Source organism: Sciurus carolinensis, chromosome 14, assembly GCF_902686445.1.
Source record: "Sciurus carolinensis chromosome 14, mSciCar1.2, whole genome shotgun sequence".
NCBI lineage: Eukaryota > Metazoa > Chordata > Mammalia > Rodentia > Sciuridae > Sciurus > Sciurus carolinensis.
In genome coordinates, this window is record NC_062226.1 from 43,186,749 (window position 1) to 43,201,195 (window position 14,447).

Consider the following 14,447-nt stretch of genomic DNA (forward strand, 5'->3'; position numbering starts at 1 on the left):
ATAAAAAATAAAATAATTCAATGAATGCCCGGGTGACACTCATCATTTCCTGAGACTTCCAAGATGAACATGACAATATACTTACATTCAAAATGTAAAACCCCAAACATGGAAAGTGATTAATTCCCGTTGGATTGACACCATTACCTAGGTACTTATATGATCACACAAATGGTATGACTCTACATCATGTACAACGGGAGAAATGAATAATCATGCTCCATTCATGTACAATGAGTCATGATACATTTTGCTGTCATGTACAACTAATTAGAACAAATTAAAAAAAAACTGTAACAGGTGCCACATTAATGTGCCTTTTTGTCACAGTCGTTAATACATGAAAATTCTTCCTAAAGTAAACATCACTTTTCCTTTCTCTTTTCTTTTTTTTTCACCCAAACTTGTAGCAGGGTTATGAGAAGAGCCTCAGCACAGAACCCTGACAGGGACCACCACCAGCATGAGGAGCCCAGTCATCCAAACTGGTAAGTGGTAAAGTGTTTCTTTTCCTTAGGGGCTAGGGAGATAGCTTCATGTCATGAAATCTGTCAATCCTGTTTTTTATATACTTATTCTGTAGTCTATAAATTTTTAAAAATGATAGTGTTTCTAATATCTAGTCTGTGAAATCTGTTCTGACTTGGAAGACTGTTAGCAGATAGTTTCCTCTGGGAAAAGTCACCAACATTTTTATAAACAAACATGGATTAGAAGAAGTTGTGGAAGTTTGTTGAAGTTGTTCACATTCTCTTAGTTTGATTTTCCTTATTTAAAAATGAACATTACAATAGTTATCTTGTTAGATTTTTCCTAAGAATTAACTAAGAAATTACACATAAAGACTTCAGTGGCTTCCTTAGCATAGAGAAAAAGGTGAGAAGACTCATTCTTGTTGAATACTTTCCATCAGCCAAGTAATACATACTAAATACTTCATCATTTTGTTTCATCCTCAGTACAAAACTGAAAGTTGGCAATTATGATTACACTTATTAACAGGAAGACACTGTGCTGTCAGCAGGTTGTGTGACATGCCTTTAACTACACACTGCTCCCTGAGATGGCTTTTAGAGAGCCGTTCTTCTGATGGAGGTTTCTGTTCTTGTATTTACTTATAAAGTCAGGAAACATTTATTAAGTATCTACTATACACTGTACTTCTTTCAACTGAGATTCCATGCTTCTTCATGAATGATTGTTACTTAGCTTATAATAATTGCATATTTTATAAGGCCTTATAGTTTAGAGTTGTGAATATGTAATTGTGCTTTCTGTCAAGAAAATAGGTTGGGGATCATTATTTCTATCTTTACAGACAGAGAAATTGAGTTTCTGAAAGATTAACTGGCTCACTGGATGTCTTAGAGTTCAGTGCTTCTCAATTTGCGGCTAAGGGTCAGTGTATTTCTTATGCATTGCAGACTGAATGTCTTTGCAAAATTATGAGAAAGCAATTAAAAGAAATGAAGTGATAAAGAAGACAGGATAAATACAAATCCACACTTCTATTTCTATTTATCATTATTTTGTAATAAAAAGAAGTCTACCAACCACATTTCTATAGAAGTGTCTAATACTTTCTCTCCAATTCCATATTCCTTGTGGTACCCATCAGTGATTGCAGACTGACACTAGCACAGAGATCAAAGCATGTAGCGCCAATAGGTTAACATGAGGCAAATCTAACATGCAGTCCTAGACTTCCATCTTCTAGTCCAGGTCTCTCCTGTTACCCCAGAAAGCCATACAGCAAGAATCCTCATTTGTGATCTAAGGGAAAAGAAGATTGAATTCATGATTGTTAAAATAAAGTCAGTTTAAGAAAAGTTACAATGATACAACATCTTAGAAGAGTTACATGAAACAATTGATATGAAAAAGTGGAAAAACAGTTGGAAATCTTTAGGAATGATTTCTTTTAAATTTATTTATAAGACATGAAGACATCTTAAAAAGTTGCTATATGTTGTTGAAACTTTCTCAAGATGCTTTTCATTTCTTTTTTTTTTTCATTTTATTTAATCTTTGAAAAGAAAAGTTAAGGTGTATTCAGAAAAATGGGCCTTGTCAGTTCCCAAGCAGAGTATAGCCCTGTGTATAATTGTAAGAGAAAAATATCAGGATTATTGCCAGTTATGGAAAGAAGATGAATGACATTTCCCTACTACATTGAAGGGACTTGAAAATAAATATTACTTGTTCATTTAAAAAAAACAACCAGAAAAATTGTAGCGTTTTTGGTACAAAGTTAAATGCACATTGAGTCAGCAGTGAGAATATACTTAGTAAGAGGGTTTTGTAGTTTTCTCAGTTCTACTGAAATGGATCCAAATATTTGCATGTGCTCTTTTATTAATAACTATTTTACCATCTGTGTCAAAGTATTATTGCACAGATGTTCAGGAATAGCTTTTGGTTGTGGGTAAATATTAGAGGAAGATTGAATTTTTCTCTCAATGATGTCGATAGAATGGTTTATTGTAGTTTAAGATGTCAGAAATAAGGCTTTATTTTTGAAGTTCCACCAGCTTAACGGTGCTGGATACAACTTAGTATAACTGTGGGTGTACCAGGAATGCAGCTCAATAGTTCAGTGATAAAGGGTGTGTGTAGCATGTGCTTAGCATGTGCAAGTCCCTGGGTTTCATCCTAAGCACCATGTGTGCACACACTAACACAAACACACACGTATATATTTATACATACACACAAAGGCAAGAAGGGCATTGAGAAAGATGAAATTTATGATATCATTCATAACTGAGACTTTCAGTAACATATAAATTTTGAGAAGTCTTTACATTGCTAAATTGAAATTCATAATATAAAATAGAGCAAACCTACAGCCATCAATAACAGAGAAAGACAATGTGCATGTTACGTTCTGCCCCTGACTCAGACATCCAATATTTGACATCAGTCAAAAAGTTAAATGGTTATATTGAGCACCTCTCTTCAGTCAATGACTTTACATTATATCTATTTATGGATTGTTCCTCCTGTTCCCTCTGAAACAAGAAGAAAGCGAGGAAGAATGTATATTGATGTGTTACATTCAAGGAAATATAGTCCAAATATGTACTGTATGAATAGTGCTGGGAGCAGAGATAGTAGTAACTGTGAACACTTTGTGTGTGTGTGTGTGTGTAAAATGCTAGTTCATATCAAGGTGAGATGAGCACACAGCAGGAAAGATGGTCCACCAACATTTTACTTTATTGAATCCCTGTAACTCATTGGAATTTGGGTCTGAGGTTGTTTGTAATGATCTACTCTTCAACTATGAAATTTAAAAACTTTTGCTAAAAATCAAATTTTCAGTAAAACCAAAGGCTGAGGGTCAATCTTATCAATTGTCTGTTGGAAAACATTACACTTCAACAGTTTTGATCTCAGTCTCACATCAGTAAAGAAATAATAGCAACAAGATCAGCAAATGCTGATCTAGATCTTGGTAATTATTACTTGACATGAGAAATGAAAGTAAAAGAAAAGCATTTATGTGATTTGGATCTTGGATGTCCCCCAAAGACTCATCTGCGGGAGGTTTGTTCCCAGTGCAGCAGTGTTCAGCGGTGGGGTTTGGGCTCTTGGGAAGTGATTGTGACATAAGGGCTCTAACTTCAACAGTGGATAAATCTATTGATACATTCCTAATGCGATGAAACTGCAAAGGTAAGGCCTACTTGGAGGGAGTGAGTTCCTGGAGGTATGCCCTAGAAGAGTATATCTTGTCCCCCAGAGCCTTTCTTTGCTTCCTGGATGCCATTAACTGAGCACCTTTATTCTACCATACTCTTCTGCCATGATATTCTGCCTTGCCTCAGATCCAAAGCAATGGAGTCAACTAGCCAACCATAGACTGAAACTTCTACAAGTGTGAGCTAAAATGAATCTTTACTCCTTTAAGTTATTTTTATTTCCTTCTGGCATTTTAGTCATAGCAAGAAAAAGCTGACTAACATGAACACATGAAAAACAATGAGTTAACACAAAAGTCGGGGGGAAAAAATGTTAGAAAGCATTTTGCCATCCTTACATACCCTGGGAATGACTCAGAAGTTAAAGCCTAGAGAGAGACTAAGGTGAAATACAAAGAAGTGAAAGGAAATGAAAAGTGCAAGGAAAGAATCAAATCTACTTTGGGGAACAACAAATTACAGAATCAGATTTGTAGAAAGGAAACTGAAGAAGCACTCATCTGCTTCACACCCACAGAGGGCAAGGACTAGTGATGAAAACGATGGAGAGGGAATGGCCAGCATGGGAGACAGAAAGCAAATGTGTAGGTAATAGTGACTTAAAAATAGAACAAATTGAATCTTAGAAAAAGCAATAATTCAAAAACCACAAGGAAAAAAAATTCTCACTCAGGAAATAAAAGGAAAATATTTTTACCTTTTCTGAAAATTCTTTGCTGTGGTCTGAGTTTTTTTTTTTTTTTTTTTTTTTTTTGGTACAGCATAAGAATTACCTATTCTTTAAAATTTAGCACAACCTAATGATAAACCTAGATAAAAGATTATTTTGAATATAATAGGTTTTTTAAAAAAAATTACTCAGATTACTCATGCTTATATATTTATTTGTGTTTTCAGACTTTCTTGTTTATGTTAGTTTATTTTGATAATTGGTTTTAACCTAAGAACACTGTCAGTGCTAATTAATTGTTCATGTATGAACCTGGGTATAACAAGACCTGTGCACACTGTGGAATAATATGTGATTTTAATGTTTTCCTCTTTTGGCCTCTTCTGTTTTGACATGTAAAATAATCATTCATCATTAGTTTAAATAAACATTTTTGTTGAAATATACATAACGAGAGTGTGTAAATCCTAACTGAAGAGTCCAGTGAATTCTGTCTCTGTAAATTTGTATAATCCCACTCAGATTGAAAACAGACAATAATCAACATCATTGAAGGTATTCTTTGTTCTTTTCAAGTAGAAAATCCCAATCCTTCATAAGATAACCTCTTTCGAACTATGAGTTTTAATACTGTGAAATATTTAACCTGCTTCTGAGCTTTACATGTAAATTTAATAATAAGGTTTATAATTGTATTATGTGTGGACTCCTGTTCTAAATTTTATGTATGTGAGATCCATACATGTGAGATTCATCAGGACTAGTTTGAGGGTCTTACAATCTTATACATGTATTTTGAGATGTATATATGAAATTTTTTATTGTGCAATTGCTTTTATCTGACTTTAGAAGCTTATTTTTAATAATAATGCTACTTTCACCAATGGTGATACCTGTTTACATTTCTACTGACAGAGTGTTGAAGTGTTCTGGTAGTTTTGTTTCTTTATCAACACTTGGAAATTTCAAAGATTTTTTTGTTTTAGTTCTGAGGGATGTGCTATAGTTTACCATTGTGATTGCAATTAAAAATTTTGTGATGAAAGTTGATTATGGTTACTACCCCAGAACAGCAATTCCCTAGCCACCTCCAAATTAAAAAGTATGTGGAAATTTAAAGAAGGCATGGAGAAAGGTGGTAGTCTTATTCACCTCTGCTGAATTGAACACTCAGTCTAAGAGGATTTAAAATTTCCCTTTCAATAAGAAAATGAAAATTATAGAAAAACAGCATGTCATTAAGAGAATGAAATCCTGGCAATCCCTTTCAGTTTAAAATTCGTCTTATCAATTTTATTCCACTTTTACTTTTCTATTAACTAATTAACGGCTTGCAATCTGTCACTGTTTGTCTTGTTTCACTGGTCACCAACCAATCTTATGACAGTAGAATCACAGCTCAGCAGCGATGATTGGAGTTCGTTGCAGGACAGTGATCGCACTTTCCATTTCTGTGCTAGGAAAACTAATTATTTGTCCAGTCATTTGAAACGAGGGATGATAAATGGACAACAGGAATGAAAATGATCCAGGAAGGCAGCATGATTTTGACAGAGGGCCTAGGACTCTCACCCATGCAGCAAGCATGAGGACTCCATTATTCTCCCAGGCATTTTCTCTGGTGTGCTGTGTGATGGTTCATTGACTTCCACTACTCTTTGTTCCCAAAGAGTGTGAGAACTTAGCTATTATGTTTTTGAGATAGTTAGGATGACCATGATTTGATTCTATGTCGCCATGTGCAGTTTTTTATGAAAACAAAATGTCAGGTATCAGCTAAATATAACCACAAAATTTTCTTTGTTTTAATGTAGCCACCTATATATAACATTACCTTTGTGACTTTAACTGTTTTTAAGTGTGCGGTTCTATAGGATTAAATACATTCTTATTGTGGGGTAACTATGGCCATGATCCATTTCCAGAAATTGTACATATACTATTTGCATATGAAAATATTACATATGAAAATTCTACCCCTTTAAAGCTCTGCCCTTTTAGTTACTGATATTAAACATATTTATATGCATGTATATTATATGTAAATATATGTAATGTATGCATTTTAAATACTATAGAAATAAAGAGTGAAAAGCCAAAATTGCAATAACACTGTTGTTTTTATTTGCCATACATACATTTACCTGTACTGGAAAACATTATATTTTCATATGATTTTGAATTACTGTCTAGCATCTTTTTTTTACTTCAACTTGAAAGATTTCCTTTAGCATTTGTCACCAAGTAAATCTTCTGATAGTTAGCTGTCTCAGTTTTGTGTGGGAATGTTTTCATTTCTCCCTAATTTTTGGAGAATTATGAAAATACGAAACTCTAGGTGAACGGTTTTTAAATTTTTTTTCTTTTAGTATGTTAAATGTATCATCCTAATTTCTTTTGACCTATAATATTTCTGCTAAGAAATCTGCTGATGATCTCATTGATGTTCCTTATATATGATGTACAGTTTTTTTGTCTACTCTCAAGATACCCTATTTTGTCTTTAAATTATTTGATAATAGTATGCCTCAGTGTGAGTATCTTTGTGTATTCTGTTTGGACTTTGGGAGCTTTTTGGATTTGTAGATCCCTGTATTTCATCTGCTGTTTCTTCAGATAATATCTCTGCCCATTTCTCTTTCTTTCTCTCTCGGATTCCTATAATGCATGTATTAGTGTGCCTACTAGTGTCCTGTGAGTCCCAAGGTTCTGCCTTGTTCACTTTTCACCTTCCTTCCTTCCTTCCTTCATTTCTTTCTCATTTACTCTTTCTCTCTTTCTTTCTGTCTTTTCTTCTCCTCAGACTACACTAGATAATATCAAATGACCTGTCTTCAGGTTCATTGATTCTTTTTTCTGTTGTTCATGGCTGCTGTTGAATATCCCTAGTGGATTTTCAATTCAGATATTGTATTTTTTAGCTCCAAAATTTAAGTACTTTAAAAAATGATTTCTTATAAAATATTCTTCTGTTAACATATCATTTTCCTGATTTGCCATCTTCTCCATATTCTTCTTGAGCACATTAAGCATATTTAAGGTGGTCGTTTTTCAGCCTTATGTGTCTGATGTGTGTGTTTTTTGGGGGAAAGTTTCTGGAATTTTATTTAATTCCTTTTAAAGGACCATGGTTCCCTATCTCTTTGAACACTTTATGATTTTTTGCTGAACTTTTTAAAAAGAAATCATTTTGACCAGTGTTTGTAGCCTGGCTATGTGTAGGTGAATCTGTCACTAATCCACCTAACATGAAATCTCATGTTAAGACTTTTTCTGGGTATATGTCTTTTCTGAGAATGTATATATGCTTCCCATTTCCTCTATGCACTGTAGATTTTTGACTAGTCCCTAGAACTCACATAAACATACATTAATCAGTGTGTAGATATTTATTTATTGCCTCTGTGGGAGAACAATCTGTGGGAGAATCTCTGTGGAGATTGTTCCTTGTACACCATCTTGCTAATGTAACTCATGGTTACTTTCAAAGTTTTTTTTTTTTTTTTTTTTAATTTTTTGGTACCAGGAATTGAACCCAGGGGCACTTAACCACTGAGCCACATTCCCAGACCTTTTTTATATTTTATTAGTGACATGAACTTGCTGAGCTGCTTAGGCCTTCCTAAGTTACTGCGACTGACTTTGAACTTGAGATCCTCCTGCCTCAGCCTCCTGAGCTGCTGGGATTTCAGGCATGTGCCTAGTTTCAAACATCTTGATTTCCCCAAAATCACATTTTGAATTCTCCTCGATGTTTAGATGTCCTGTGCATCTGCCAGTAACCTCTATCTACCTGGCTTCTGCATATCTGTAGCTCCCTCTCCACACAGTTTTCACATGGCTGCCACTTTCTAGCCTAAGATCCAAATGATGCCACTATTCCTCTCCAAACTTCAAGCCAGGTAAGACAGAAATGAGTTCCTTGGAAATGCCCAAACAGATTAGAACAAATATGTTCTACTCTGTTTTTTCTGGTGAAAGGAAAGAACTGAGAATTGGGCCCCTGTGAAGAACTGCATAGGGCAAGGAATATGGCAAGGACAATGGAACACCACAGAAGTTGGCATCATTTTGAATCTGACTTTTTCTTGATTGAACATTAGCTTGGTTACTATAAATCTTTGAACCTCACAGATTTTATTATTTTAATCAGGCTACAGGGGCTCTGTTTGTTTTTGTGGGGTAGGAGAAGGAGCTTTGAGTTTCCTAGTCTTCCACTTTACCAAGGATTTTTTAAATTTTTGATTCAAATTCATTTTAATATATCACGATATTAAATGTTTTGTATATTATTTCCATACATGATTTTAGTACTGATAGAATTCCAGTGACTGAAAATTTATAAGCCAATCATCGTAGGAAAGGAAGAATCAATAAATTGATTGTGTCAATGTTGTTTCTACCTTACTGTTTGCTTCTCTCATGTATGATTTGAGGGGCAAAGAGCTGGGGTTTAAGGTCAACCAAGTTAAAGTTTTGCTTAGTTTTGTTTCTTGATAGATCACACTCACCTACCTTACCTCTATCTTACTATCAGTTTGTCCTTAATTCTGTATAAGCAAATTTGAGCAATTTTAACCATTTTGGAGCACTATTTTTTTAGGTAAGCAATATGCATGTAAGACAGGGGTAGTTGGGTGATTTTATTTATTTATTTAGATTTAACTTAAAAACTAACTATAATTCAAATAATACTGTAGAAAATGAATGCTGTCCTGAAAATCTTAAGATAGCAAGTTATTAATGAATTTCTGTAGCCAAGTCCCCAACATAAAATAAAAAGCTAATAATGACCTTAGAAAAAAATGGTAGGAGTTTAGCAGAGTAAAACAAATTGAGAAGAAATATGGATATTATGATTCATTCATTTAGGCATGTTTATTTTACCCAAGATTATATCCCAGATGTCATTTATAATTTCTCCCACAAATATAGCTTTCAAAGTAGGAACACTTGTAATTAGTTTTACATAAAGGGAACTGTATGTTTAACACATTCTTCAAAAACAAAAATCACTGAAGATGACAGACGTGTAAAGCAAATGAAAGCATCTGTTAGTGGAATTTATTAAAATGAGAAGATTTGGATGTCCATTTATCCAAACAACTATAACATAAAACTTAAATTCATTTTATATTAATTCATGTTTATTATTCAAGAAAACTAAATGTGAACTGAATTAGAGTCCTCTAATTGTGTTATTACTGATTTCTTTGTAGAAGAAAGGAAAGTTAGCAAAGTAGTTTTACTGTAGCATTGGAATAGAATTTATATAAATCACTTCTATAACTTCTGTGGTATATAGAATCATTTGTCTAATTAATTATAAGGAACAAATGTTGAAGAGCTGTTCTACAAGATGAAGATTTATAGACTATTGGAATTGTGAGGTATAAATGAATTTTTCTGATCAGAAGGACATCTTTTTCCAACCTTAAGTGAAATGGTTTGTCTTCATGAATCGGCAGAAAATCGAGCAATAACGTGAAAACTTATCACAAATTCCTCTGTTATGGAGGCATAATGTGAAGATGAAAACAGATTCATTTCCTCTACTTTCAAGTAAAACACAAATATAATTATAAGAGAAAAAAGTGAATACAAACTGCTTTAAATTCATTAAACCTGTTAAAATAAAAATATCCTGAAGATATTTTTTCCTTGCAATGCTGTCAATTAAAACAGCTACCTTAGATTTAAGCTGGTTTCATTAAACTGCAATGCATTATTTTTCATTTAATTTTTATCTATGAATTATAAAATTCTCTGATAGCTCATATTGGCTTCCTTCCCTGAAACCATCTCACATGAGTGTTTTGTCATACAGCTATACATATATGAATATGTATTTGTGCAAATTCAAGTAAAAATCCATAATTTCCTTATGGCACTTTGGGTGCCCTTTCTACGGGCCTTTGTCTCCAAACATCCAGGGCTGAATCCCTTCTCTCCAATTGGCATAATCTGATGTTTTCCTCAGTAGAAAGGTACTAGCATTCCCCAATCCAGATAATCCACTGGCAAAATTGGAAGATGGGTGAACACTTAACTCATTTTCACTCTTTCTTTTTAATGTATTTTTAATGTATTTTGGGGGGGAGGAGATCTCAATGATCTAGTGACCTCCTACTCTGTCATTCCACTCCCCGAATAATTTAATAATATGTACCAGATAAAAATTATTTAATAAATTACTTCACACTGAAAACATTTGTTAAGCTCTCCTGCATTATGGAATTTTTCTTTAATAAGAGATCCTGCATATGTGGGCAAGGAATTATAGGCATTGATGAAAAAGACTAGAGATAATACTCATTTTCCCTAAAATTTGCATGACCCTAAAATTTGTTGTCTGAAGCAAGACATTTTTGATAGTGAAAATAATACCAATAATAATTTATGAGGATAATGGTGCAAAGTAGGAATGACTTTGGTAAACCAGAACATATGGTCACCCAACCTAAACATCATATCTGTGCCCTAGAATATTCTGTCCAAGCTGCCCAACTCTGCATCTGTTTCCCACAGTTTTCAAATATTAGCTGTCATGCAAAACTTAGTGTTGGGAATTATTGCTCTTTAAGGGTTCCCCAAGATGTTTTAGAATGCCTAGGAGAGGCAATTTTCCCATGTTTAGTGCAGAGTATATAGTTTCTTGAGAAACTATCCTGGGCTTGATTATTACTCATTTCTAATTCTCAAAAACCAAGTTACCCTATGAATGCACATTACTTCATGGAACATCTACTTTCTTATCCCACAAATGGTGGAAGGAAGTAGAGGAGAGGATGCCCACAGATATTTCTGGTAGTGATATTCTGTGAGCTTGAGCAAGAATTATGATAATCTTTCAAATTTTGAGTAAATCATAGCACAGACTTAAAAAGTCACTTACATAAATTAATACAAATTTTCATAACTCTCTAAAATAATGGTTGTAGAGAAATTTGTAAATTCAGTTTTTTAACCCCCGTTTTGTGGTCTTAATCCATGTACCAAATGTGCTTTATCTCTGTCAAAAGCGAGAAGCCATTGAAAATTTAGGTATAAGATATTTTTAGTTAGATCCTGGTGAATGTTAGTCCTGCCTGAGACCCCTTCTGTTGACATAAAGCAAACAAAAGGCACTGGCTTTTATTTTATTTATTCATAAAACATTATTTAAACCAGGTTATTCATCATAATTCAGCATTATTTGTATTGAAGGAAGACTATGGGATTTTTCTGTTTGTTCATGCAGTATTCGTTAGGGTTAGCTTCTCTGTGAAGTTCAGTTTTCTGATTTCATGGAATAAGAAGGTAGTGTAGATTAAGACTAATGTTAAGCAAAGACAAAAATAAAGGTTACATTAAAATCTGGAATAACTTGAGAAGAGAATGAATGCAGGATTTAGAAATAGATTGTGCCTTAAATCCTGTCTCCATAGATACTCTCTTCGTAAATGATTTTCTTTAAGTCTTTTTCCTCATCTGTAAAATGGAATGCTGACATGTAACTCATGGAATAGTTGAAAAATTAAGCATGATAAGTAAGTAGACCTGTTACTATTGCTGGTATGTCAGAGCATTCACACTCATTACTTTTCCTTACCTAAGAAACTTGAAGAGATACAATCAAGTTCTGTTACTTCATTCACTTGTCTTTGGAACTTCATTTTTTTTTGTAACCTTTGTCTATATTATACTCTCATGAACTATTCCCTTATTCTTCCTCCCACATTCTACCCATGAAAAATCATTGATGACACTCATTCACAGACTACGCTGAAATCAGATGAGTTGGTTCTTCATCTGGGGGAACGGACCCTTATGTTTCAGGATTTCAATGCCAAACATTTGATTCTTATTTCAATTGCTTTGCATCCTTTAATAATCCAACATTTCTTTACTTTCTTTAATTATTTCCAATCAAGAGAAAAAGATATATGCCAAGCTGGTGGTAAGGAATTTTTGACACAAATATGTTATCTTTGATGGAATAGTTAATGCACCCTGCAAGGCTGGAACATTTCCCACAAAGACCCCCAATAACTGACAGTTTGGAGGGTGAATGGTGAAGAGACAACATTGAGGCTGTGAAAAGACTGTTTTGTGTGGCACTTCACGTTCTTAGTGAGGCAGATCGAGAATTGTCTTATTATCTCAATATTGTGTGATATGTTCTAAAGTGGCCATCCAGAACATTATTTTGATTTGTGTGCCTTTAGAATCAACTTCAATTTCCAGTATGATCTTCTATCATTTTATTTTGTTATAAAAGTGAATCAAATATTTGTGGAAGACTACGTTTCTTTTGATATTAGGAAAAAAGTGGACAATAAAGAAGAAAGAGAAGCATAAATGGGTCTGTGTCCAAGTGTTTAGGATCGTGTTATATATGCAAAAATCTCAAGTATGTTTACTCCTTGGAAATTAAGTTTGTTTGTTTTAATAATTTTAACTTAAGAGGAAAAAAGACAGGGGGTTCTCAATATTTTTAATCTATTTTTATTATGAAGTTGAGTTGTTTCTCACTTATCTTTTTTAGATTCACCTCCAAACATTACCACCAGTTGTCTCCTAGGCTTAGAGAAATCCATTATTGCAGAAGATCATCCATCCTGCAACCCCTTCCCCCCACCACACACACAAAAAACGAACATTACAGGAATTAATTCCCAAAGGAAGGAGCAAAACTTCCTATTACATATGCATTATATTTTGCATAGCATCTTTTTAAATTAAATTAATTTTAACCGATACATAAAAACCTAAGAATCATAAATGCTAATAAATACCATGTGATTTTCAACACATGTGTAATTAGGTTCAACATAGTATCTCCTCAAACATTTAGTTCATCAGGAAACCATTCACAATTCTTTGTTCTATTTATTTTAAAAGAAAAAAAAGATGTAGTTCATTATCATTAGCTATAGTCACTCTACTGTGTAATGCAACCCCAGAACTTCTTTTACCTATCTAACTATAACTTTGTACATGTTAATGACTTTCCTCAAGCTTCCCTGCCCCTTTCCTTCCCGGCCTCTGGTAACCACTGTTCGACTCTCAACTTATATGAGATCAACTTTTTTAGATTCCACATTTGAGTGAAATTGGTACTTGTCTTCCTGTATCAGACTTATTTCTTTATTATAAGGACCTCGGTTTCTATCTGTGTTGTTGCAAATGACAGGTTTCATTCTTTTTTATGGCGATGTTGCAGTGAACAGGCGAGTGTAGATGTCTCTTAAAGATACTGATTTCATGTCCTTTGGCTTCATAGTGGTGGGATTGCTGGAGAGCACAGTAACTCTATTTTTAATCTTTTGAAGAATTTCTAGACTGTTTTCCATAATGGCTGTTCTAATTCATATTCCCAACAACAAGGTACAAGTGTTCTTTTTTTCCCCATCAAAAAGCCTAAAGATACTGTATTAGTCAGGGTTCTCTAGAGGAATGTAATCGACAGGAAGTCGATTTAATAAAGGGGATTTTTTAGATTGGCTTACATTACCAGAAGCTGGAGAGTCTACAATGGCCGTCTACAGCTAGAGAGCTGGAAGAACTAGCAGCTGCACAGTCCAAGAGGAGGAAGCCCCAAAACAAGAAAGATCACAGTGTTACCCTAGTTGGAGACCAAGGTTTCTGGACACTACCTGGAGAATCATTGACCAGCTTTGGAGGAGTGAAGGGAGAGTTCGATATCTTCAGAGGATCAAAGCGGCAATTAAGAACCCCTTCAAGAAGAGCTGAGCTTGCATCTGCATCTGTTCCCTTGTTCTTCCAACTTTTATTCCATCCTATTGGGTGGTTCTGCCCACAATTAGGGAGGGTCTCCAATTCACTTCACTATGCCACATTCCAATCATTCCTAGACACGCCCTCATGGACACACCCAGAAGTCTGTTAATCATGGACATATATTAATCCAATCAAATTGACCATTCAAATTAGCCATTACAGATACTAAGTGTTGATGGTAGCCTTAGAGGAGTGAGTTCATGTCTCAATGTGGTTTTGATTTGCATTCTTTGATGATTAGTGGTGGCGAACATTTTTGTCCTATACCTGCTTGTCATATTTTATGTATT

General features: G+C 34.2%; 1 protein-coding gene across 2 annotated transcripts in view; it reads left to right on the top strand.

The window, feature by feature from the left end:
* The first annotated feature begins 400 nt into the window (after positions 1-400).
* Lingo2 (leucine rich repeat and Ig domain containing 2) overlaps positions 401-14,447 on the top strand; it is a 492,373-nt gene continuing 478,326 nt past the window's right edge. The window contains exon 1 of one of the 2 annotated variants that reach the window (XM_047524703.1): positions 401-488. The gene's annotated coding sequence lies outside the window, so the exon portion shown is untranslated. The remainder of the gene's footprint in view (positions 489-14,447) is intronic. The other variant, XM_047524702.1, reaches the window with a different exon arrangement.